The sequence below is a fragment of the Zonotrichia leucophrys genome, chromosome 8 (genome assembly GCF_028769735.1).
Source record: "Zonotrichia leucophrys gambelii isolate GWCS_2022_RI chromosome 8, RI_Zleu_2.0, whole genome shotgun sequence".
Lineage (NCBI taxonomy): Eukaryota > Metazoa > Chordata > Aves > Passeriformes > Passerellidae > Zonotrichia > Zonotrichia leucophrys.
In genome coordinates, this window is record NC_088178.1 from 13,436,644 (window position 1) to 13,446,650 (window position 10,007).

At 42.5% G+C, this 10,007-nt stretch overlaps 1 long non-coding RNA gene across 1 annotated transcript in view; it reads right to left on the reverse strand.

The window, feature by feature from the left end:
* The window catches only part of LOC135451138 (uncharacterized), a 175,282-nt gene extending 173,314 nt beyond the window's left edge, over nucleotides 1–1,968 (reverse strand). Inside the window, exon 1 of the long non-coding RNA XR_010441228.1 lies at nucleotides 1,899–1,968. This is a non-coding gene — a long non-coding RNA (uncharacterized LOC135451138). The remainder of the gene's footprint in view (nucleotides 1–1,898) is intronic.
* Nucleotides 1,969–10,007: the final 8,039 nt, after the last annotated feature.

Below are 10,007 nucleotides of genomic sequence, written 5' to 3' on the forward strand. Positions count from 1 at the left end.
AATCAGTCAGACCCAGGCTCTGAAAAACACCCTGAATTCAATTTATTTATATCTATTTTTCCTCAGAAAAGCCATATTCTAACAGCTAAAGAAGATTGACTTACTGGTGATGATTTGCCTAGGCATTTTACAGATACTCACATTAATAAAAGAAACAGAATCCTCGGTATCAAACTTATAATTAGTAATGTCAATTTTGCTTTAACTATTTGCTCAATCGGGTGGTTTTGGGACCCACATATAATGTTATAAACAAATCACACCACTGCCTACGGGAGAAAAGGAAAGAAAATTACTTCAGCAGAAGTGAATGAAAAACACACTTTCTAGCTATAAACTCATATATTTGTGGTCAATATTTAATAGTACTTGTGTAGCAATATTTCTGCAATTAAGCTTATGCACACAGTGCACCATAGTCCCAATGAATCAACACAAATATCACTTTCATTTGCAAGAGTTTGATTTCTGAAAAGAACATAAAATTAGCTGCAATAGAGTTCTCTACAATAAAGTTGGCTGGTGTTCATGATCTTTTTTCTTAAAAAGTCATTTAAGGAAGAGACTAGTAGGAAGTATATTTCTCTCAAGTTTGCAGGTCCAGTAGCACAACTTTGTGTTTTGTTTCTCTATTTGTTAGTTAATTAATATATGCACAGAGGATGAACTAAAGACCTACATTGATAGCCATGTTCCCATTTTATGCTCTCTTCCCTTCCCAAACTTCAAGACTCAAAAAGAAATGGCAATAATGGCCCTAATTTCCTCAAAAGTTCCCTTGTTTGGGGGCTGAAGGACTTCAGGACTGTGTGAACAGTTGTACATTCCGTTTTTCTACCATCCACTTCCGTGTGCTTACTTAACATTCTCTTCCAACCCTGATGACTATGGTTCTAAGATCACCCAGTCTGACTATCAGTCCAGCACCACCACCATAACCACTAAACTGTATTACTCCCTGCCAGATCCAGAACTGTATTACCCAGTGCCTTAAACATTTCCAGGGTGGTGACTCCACGATCTCCTGGGCAACCCAACTACCCTAACAGCAAAAAAAAAATTTCTCGTATCTAATCTGAATCTTCCGTCTCAGCTTAAGGCCATTTCCTCTGGTCCTTTCACTGCAGAAGAGACCAGCCTCCAACTTGCTCCACCCTCCTTCCATGTGGCTGTAGAGAGTGGTGAGGTCCCCTGAGCCTCCTATCCTCAAGACTCAACAAGCCCAGCTCCCTCAGCCATTTCCCATCAGACAAGTGATGGCTCTCACGCCTTGCTGTGCTTTGCTGGACATGTTACAGCGTCTCCACGTCCTTTTTGAAGTGAGGGGCCCAGAACTGGACACAGAGCTCGAGGCACAGCCTCACCAGTGCTCTTATCTCTAGTCTCAGTCTATCCTCTGCTACTTTAAAATCAATACCACATGTCCTATTGCGACACCTTGCTAAGAACTCTGTGCCGCTCTTTCTTATAAACCCCCAGTGAGTACAGGAATGTTGCTAAGAAGTCTCCCCAGAGCCTTCACTTCCAGGCTGAATAATCCCAACTCTCCCAGCCTGTCTTCAGAAGGCAGGTACTCCAGCTCTCTGATCAGCCTTATGGCCTCATCTGTACCTGCTGCAAGAGGTCCATGTCTTTTCTGTGCTAAGCACTCCAAAACTGGATACAGCACTGCAGGTGGAGTCTCCCCAGAGCAGAGGGGCAGAATCCCCTCCCTCAGCCTGCTGGCCTCACTGCTTGTGATGCAGCCCAGGAGGCAGCTGGCTTTCTGGGCTACAGGCTCACATTGCAAGGACCTGGTACTTATGATTAGCCACATATTGAATAGTGTTATTCTTTCAAAGGGATGCTACCAGCTCACTAAGTATGGATGCTGTCATCTTATTGCAAAGCTCCCATACCTTCTCGGTGATGTCTCATGGGCAGCTCCTCGCAGCACTGACTCCTCTTTCTTCACAGCACAGACAAAACACTCCAGCTTGCTTCTCAACCAGCTAACCCACTCTTTTATAGCACTCATCCTTATTGGACACAGCTGTGGCATATTAAGGGCAGGCCTGTTCCTAATCTCTGGTAATTAGTACAGCTGCATCTCCTCAGGTGTGAGATTACCTTCTGCACTATATTTTCTTACATTCTATCCCCCCACCTATGGAGATCAGACACACTGGTCAGTAATTCCCAGGTTACCCTCTAGAACCAAATTTATGGACGGGATTACACTGACAGCCCACCAGCTTCCTGCAAGGATGGGATGATGCAGTAGCACAGCTTCTCGATACTCACTCCAGGCTGATTTATTTTCTCTGACCCACCTGCTGAAAAACAAACAACCACCAATACAAAATACAATAAAAATAAAAAAACACACCGCCATCATCCCACAGAAAATAAGAAACTCCTGTGAAAGATCTTCCCAGCACCTTCAGCAGGCAGAGACCAACACAAAGAATTCACTAACCATCCCTGGCCTGGGCTTTCCACTGAGTGCCCCCAGTTATGCTGCTGCAGTCAAGTAGTCTCACTGATTTCCTGGGTTTGATATACTAAGGAGCTTTTTGTCAACAGCTTGAGAGTCTTTTGTAAGGCATTTTTCTAATTCTTTATGAGATTTTTAATTTCCTGCTTGTGTTTGGCCAGCCATGTTTTAAGGACTTTCCTCTACTGTTCATTTGAGCAGGCTTTCCTGTTTCCAGCATCTGGCCATTTTGTTACAGTGTCCAGTGGAGGTCCTGTGCAGAGGTTTCTATCTAGTGATATAAGCTCCTGAGGATGATTTAGTATTCTCTTTTTTTTACTTTGAGATATATGTGGGGCTTCTGATAACTTTATTAAAATACCTGTATTGTTAATAGCCCTCAGGAGGCTTATAGGCCTTTTAGAATAATTCTTTAAGTGTTTGTTGTCCAGTTGTCTGCTTGTTCTGCAGCTCCTGTACTTAAAATCAAATGGCCATGTTCTGCATGTGTTTATTTTGCTCTCTTCAGCTGTAGAGCTCAATGTGACCTTATGGCAGTCACTAGTTACCAAGCAGCTCCAGTGCACCACTCGGGAGCACATCCAGAGTAACACCTTTCTGGATGCACCAGGTGTTCTGGGAAGCAGCCACTTTACACATCTGGATGCATCCTCTCTTTTTCCCATCATGAAAAGGCACCAATCCAGTCCCTACAGGGCACCTGCTGAAATGTCTCACTGTTGCTGCCTGTACTGAATTTGCAGCTTCCCTATCTCATTTCACATTTTCTGAGCACTATTTCAGGTCTGAGCAGGGGGGCTGGTAACACAATCTTAGCACTGCATTATCATTAGAGCACAAGATTTCTGCCCATAGTGGTTCCATGGATCTGCTCTTCCGCCATAACATTTTTATGCTGTTGTGCTTTATAAAATGCTTCCTGTACAGCACCACTCCCTTACAACTGAATGTCACTCTCATCTTTCCTATAAAGCTGATATGGCAGCATTGATTACCCTCATTTCACCAGGTCTGTTTTCCAAAGTTGTCATTTCACACCAAATTCCCTCATCTTACATTACAGGCCTTAAAGCTGGTGGGACAGAACTCCAGTTTTTCCTTTTCTCCATCTCTCATTACTGCTTCTTACTGCCTCTGTTAAGTGGCATTGCAGATGTTCTGAGAGGACTCCCTTTCTTCTTTCACTGTGCTCTTCTTTGTCCCATGCAGGCTTGTTTGGTGTACCCTGAAAATCAGCCATGCTCCCTTGGCAACCTCTGACATTCCTGCCCATGAAGATGCCCCTGCTACAGGAACAAGCAAGAAGAAATTACAGCAGCAGCTGGCAACAGCTGCATTTGAGCAATCAGGCCACTCTTTGTTAGCAGGTGCTTCCCTACCTGGACCTTGCATCCTCCACAGCAGGGCAGAGGCTGCTGCCATGGTGGAGGCTTCACCTGCAGCCGTGCTGGAGTCCCACTGCTTTGTGCACAGCTAACTGGGAGATACACACAGAGCAGCTCTATGAGGCTCTTTCATTTAGTGCCGAAAACAAGTCATGGAAACAAAGCAGACAAGAAGGACAAAGAAGAAAACACACTGAATGGGCAAGGTCAGGCTATATGAAGCCAGCACTGATCCCACTATTTCAATTTAACTAATATTCATCACCTCATCAGAAAAACCCTGCCTGCATTCTGCACTCATTCCTCAGCAACATCCATCTGTCAAATTATGCACTCCTTGCTGAGACCAAGATATTATGGCTGCAAGAAAGCATTTAGCCCATCATGGTTGCTATTGCTAAGTAATAAATAATACTTAAGGGAAAGGAAAAAGAAAGTATGAGACTCTTTTTTAATTCCATTTGACTGAGCTGATGGCCTTCACCTCTTAATATTATGTTATTATTACTACAGTAGGAAGACATTTAGCTTCTAAGTGTGTTTGAGACATCTGTGAATGACTCACTATCACTTTCTTTTCTTAGAAAAGATAGGCTTCTGGTTCAACTCCAAAAAAAACCCACTGGAACACCTGGACACCGGAACCATACTGTTGTGACTACTGATCCATCTGCAAAACAAGCTGGCAACCTGCCTCATCCAGGATAGCTCAACAGGGAGATACTCTTCATGTTTCCCTATAGCTATGCAGCCCTCATCCAGAGACAAGGGGCAATTTGTTAGTTGCTCACTCAATCCCTTGGTTTCCATCAAGGGATTTTGGAAATCAACTACTCTGTAAGACATGTCACAGGTGCAGGCCAGGTGTTGCAGTGGATCAGAAGAGGAACCAGAAACAGAGGTTTTAGCAAATGAACAGGGACTTTGATAGTAGCAATTTAGTTTCAGTGTGAGACTTTTTCTTATTGACTTTATCAGTTTATTTCATTACTTATTGAATTATGACTGCAATAAAGGCACCTGAACAACTTTAAAATATTTTTAATTGGTCTGCATGACAATTGATAACCAGAATTTCTCTAGAAAGACAAACTGCCTTTTGGTTGTCTGTCTACTATAACAGCTACAAGCTGAATAATCAAATCCTTTCAAAATAGCCTTCTTTTGTCAAAAGAAATATAGAATGAAAACAGACATTGCATGCAACTTCTAATGTTTTTCCTCTTTTCTCCCATATAATTAAAGGGCTTGATAGTCCAATAGCTGTTTTGCTGTTGTTTGTACTAAAATGGTTTGCAATTATTCTAAAATCTCTTTCCATATGTAGACAAGTATTTCCATTACACAACACAATCATTAAAAAAAGTGTTACTACAATTAGCAATTCATTTTTACTTCTCACAATGGACAAAAATATTTCACACTGGCAATACCTTGTTACCCCTAGCTGAAATGCCAGAAGTATTTTTCCATAAAAAGAAGGAATAGCATAGAAAGAAGGAATAGTTTATTACAGCAAACAGTTACTTTTGGTTTGAGAAGTTAAATGTTCTGCTTGCATTTAAGTCTTGCATTAAGTCCTGAGTTAAACATTTTCAACAACTTCACTATTTCTAACTTCTAAAGCAAAACAGGTCATGACTTGAGAATTTTCTCTCTGGGGTACCAGCCTCAAAAATTGTGTTTAGAAGTTCAGCCTTCTGAATTAATGGGAAAATCCCAATTCTCAGTCCAACATATCAGAAGTATGGAAAAACATTAAATAAAAGAAAAAATACTAATAATCAATAGACTAATCTATTACCCATAACTATTAGAAAATAAGCACAAGCCAGCTGTATACCTGACTAAAGTTAAAGTCTGCATCTTGCAAAGATGTGTTTGAAGTGATAAGGCAAAGAGGGAAAGGATTATTACAAACACAAAGTGCTAATCTGCTGTCTAAGTCCTACTGAACCTCTCCCCTAACACTCAATCTAAAATGCTTTCAGCTCTTAAATTCCCCTTCCAAAACCAGCAGGAGGTTAAAGCAGGACCCAATGGGAGGTTACATTTATTTAATATTCAGTCCTTTCTCAGATGAAATATTGCAGTCTGTCCTCCCAGGTATTTGTAAAACCATTAAAATAATGGCTTATAACTATTACTTGAAATAGTAGTTCTATTTGTAACCACCACTGACAAAGGGTAAGCAAAGTGCATTAATTTTCTTTGAAAAATACCCAAAACCTTTGCTATAGAGCACTGAGGGAATGTGCCCCATTAACTAGTTCAATGCTATAAGCTGAAGCAATGTTAGTAAATATTGTTTAGCTAAAAGGAACCTGCATCTCTCTAAGGCCCTCTCCAGCTGTACCCTCCAGGCCTCACAGCTCTGCAGCTCACCACAGGTGCCTCCTACAAGCTCTGACACAAGTTCACATCCTGTACCTTTACACATTAACAGTACCTGTAAAGATAATATCCATTTGGCTATGAAAAGAGCCAATTTTAATAGCCATTGAAATTGGCTATTTTTTTAACAGTCACTACATTTGACAATATATATTATTGTACTTACATTTTTCTAGTATCCCTTAGCAATAAGATCATCACAAAGAAGTAATAACACAAAATCCACAGAACCATCAAACAAGACCTGTCACAGAAATCTTTGTGTCATTTCCATGACATGCAATGAGCACAGCTTCCTTTAACTCTGCAGATCTCAATTTCAAATCTGCAGTTATGCACTATGAAAAAATTCTAGAAGTTTAATTTTTACCTTTGCTAAGGAGAATTTTAAGTAGTACCTAGAGAATATATTTATCATGTTAAAACAGGAATCTTAAGTGTGGCCAGGCAGTTTTGACTTGTGTTAAAAATTTTTCATTTATACATCATTCTTAGCAACAGTGGATGAAAGAGCTGATGAGTGCTTGTTGCTACCACCTTGAAAGGCATCCTTAATTTGAAAGCAAATTTGATATGCAGCACTGCCTTTTATTGAGAGCATCCAGTTAATGGATTATTTTCTTCAATCATGTTATAAAATCCACAAATCTAGTATTTTTATAATTTTTCAGTCATTAAATAACTACTGATAAGAATAATATATAGACTTTCTCACGCTATTTTGATTCTGCAACAGCTTTTCCCAAAAAAAAAAAAATGTGTTTGCTCTGATTTAGGTTTTTGCTTAATAAAAAAAAGGTTTAAAAGTTGAAGCCAGCAGTGTCCCTTTACTGTCACAATGAACACAACCAGGGCACAGCTTTGGGCCTGCTGGCTGTAGGCTTCTGCCACCCCCACTGGATGTCGATGGTGCCTTCAAACACCTGCAGCAGCAGCCCACATGCAAAGGACAGATAGAAAATTCTCAGGTTTCTAAGCAAGACATTCTTTCCTTTGCTCCCAGCCATCACTGAGGTGAAGCTATACTGCTGAAAATTATTATTTTTTTTTCTCAGACAAGTCCCTCTTAAAAAGACTTTCCTGTTACTACATCCATTATATTCACTATGAACATCTGCATATCCAGCCGCTACTTCTATTACTGTCTCAATTCTAGAATTCTTAACATTTTTTTCCTTTTTCTTTTTTAACTATACTTAAAGTATGAAACACCTATAATTACATTTTATGTACAATCAATTAATTATGATAGTTAATCACAGCCTTCTCAGAAGGAAAATGCAACTGAAGGCCACAGCTGAGTTACATCATTTCAAATGTAGACACACAGCCAGGCAGACAAACTGACTCTCAACCACTGCTCCCACATAACCTTCTAGCCCTTTATTTTTTTTCACATCTCTCAAAACTGTGAAGTCAACAGCATTAATATGCTACAGGCACAAGTACAGCATCTGTGCCAAATCCAGATATATTCATTTTCACCAGCTACCAGTGACTTTATGATGAGTTTATGAAATAGCAGCAATAGCTGATGATTGCTCTGCTCCTGTCCCAGCACCAAGCAGCCAGAGGAGCCATGGGCTGAGGAAAGCCACCACAGAGGCTCAACAGGCCTCAAAACAGGGACATCACTGCTGGTTGCCTGGCACTAACTTGCAACTTGCTGCTCTGCCTCCTCTTTGTTCCTCTTAATGACTTTTTACAGCAAAAATCTAGTGGGAAACACTAACACTGAGGAACACTTCCTGTAAAATTTCCAAGGATGCCAAGAGCCACTCTGATGTCAGAGCAGCATGCTGAGCCAGAGAATGGCACCCCTGTTGAGTACAAGGCCCTGAGAGCACAGTCAAAACCAGAGCTCCTCAGAAGTGCAGGCACACTGGCAACATAAGGGTTATATATACTGAGGATTCAATTGCTAGTTTACTTCTTGGCCTTTGATAACCAGAAACCAAATTGCTTTTCTGTTGAATAAAGTATCTTTCAAATTCAATTGCTTATCTCCTCATTCATTCAAGAATGGGAGACCTCAGATTTACAGAAATGAGAGTCCACAATAGAAATATGCTATATTAGACATAGAAGAGACACCTGAAAAATAATCAAAACACACTCTATTGATTTTAACCTTCAATATCAAGGTATCCTTCAGCAGTCTCAACTGGATCCAGGCTATAAGAATTTCCAATTATTTGAATATCTGTATATGGGATAAGCATTTAGTTATCAACATCTACCATAAAACATATTTTGGGTTGTTATTAGTGCACCATTACTATGAAGAATTGACTGCATTGCTGCTTCAGCCCACGCTGCTGCTGCAGTGAGAGCATCTGCAGACACAGAGTGGCTGCAGACACAGTGCCCAGTGCCAGGGCGGGCACCCAGGGCAGGGCAGGGGTGCTGCCAGCATGGCAGAGCTGCCTGTGCTCAGCTGCACCCCAGGCACTGTGCCCAAACACTGCTCCAGGACCACAGGCTGCAGGAGGATTCTGCTGAGGGATTCTGCCTGGTGACAAGTCACATTAATGTGAAAACCTTATCTGTAACTTTATGTCCCTCAGGTGTCTGCAGCACCAGCAATGATGTCTTCTGCTTAACTTCCAAACTCTGTGATCTTGAAATATTGCTGTGAATGAGGAGGGAAACAAGGGGCTGCAGGCGGTCCCATACTGGATGCAGGGCAGCCTCCACGCGGTCTGGCAGAGCCTGGAGGCCCTGCCCTGGGCACAACACAAGCCAGAACAGAAGAGGAGCCCTAGGGCACAGGGGGTCTCCACTCCCACCATAAATTCTCTCTTAGTGGAAGAGCAAAGAGGAGGGGAAATCTTTCTCCACAAATACTTCTTCCCCAAAATCCTCTGCAATGGATAACCCAGAGGGAACATCAGGGTCTGTATAAGCACACAGACTGGCAAGCACACCTGGCCCTCCAACACAGGTGTTCAGAGGCTGGGCTGGGCCTTGTCAGGCCCCAGACACTGCTGCCAGCACAGAGGGAGCAGCAGGAAGCAATGGCTCCAGAGTGGCATGGAGGTGTTCAGAGGGCCAGAGGGTGGTCAGCCCAGGCAGGGAGCAGCTCTGCAGGCCCCAGGGCTGCAGCCAAGCAATGGCTCCAGAGTGGCATGGAGCATTCAGCGGGCTGGAGAGCGGCCTGGGCAGGGAGCTGCTCTGCAGGCCCCAGGTGCCAGGGCTGGGTCACCGACCCACCAAGGCAGGGCTCTGCCATGCCAAACCTTTCTGCACTGTCACAGCCAGATCCCAAGGGGCTCAAGGCATGGCAGCCTCCCCCTGGCTGCTGACCAGCAGCTCTTCCTGCACCCTGCCCCGGGCACTGCAGCAGCTCCCACAGCCACCACCACCTCGCTTTGGTGCCAGTGCTCCATCCAGGGGGGCACAGAGCAGCCAAATGCTCCATTCACAGAAAGGGCTGTGCAGCACTGAGGAAAGGAAAGAGAAAAGCAATACTTTTTCTCCTTATGAGGATTGCTTGACTTCATCAGGACCAGCAGTGAGGACTGAGTTTTGTCTCTCTCCTCTGATCACTCAGGAGAGTCAGCTCAGATTTAGCAAAATCAAAAATGAAATTTAACAGAGCATTATGGTGAAAGGCATTATCACAGACTTCTCTGACTCATTTGCACCACTGCAGGGTAATACTGCAAAAAATGTTAGTACACATGCATTTGGTGATTTAAATAAATAAATAAAAATCCTATTGTAATCTTTTGTTTCCTCAGCATTTTCAC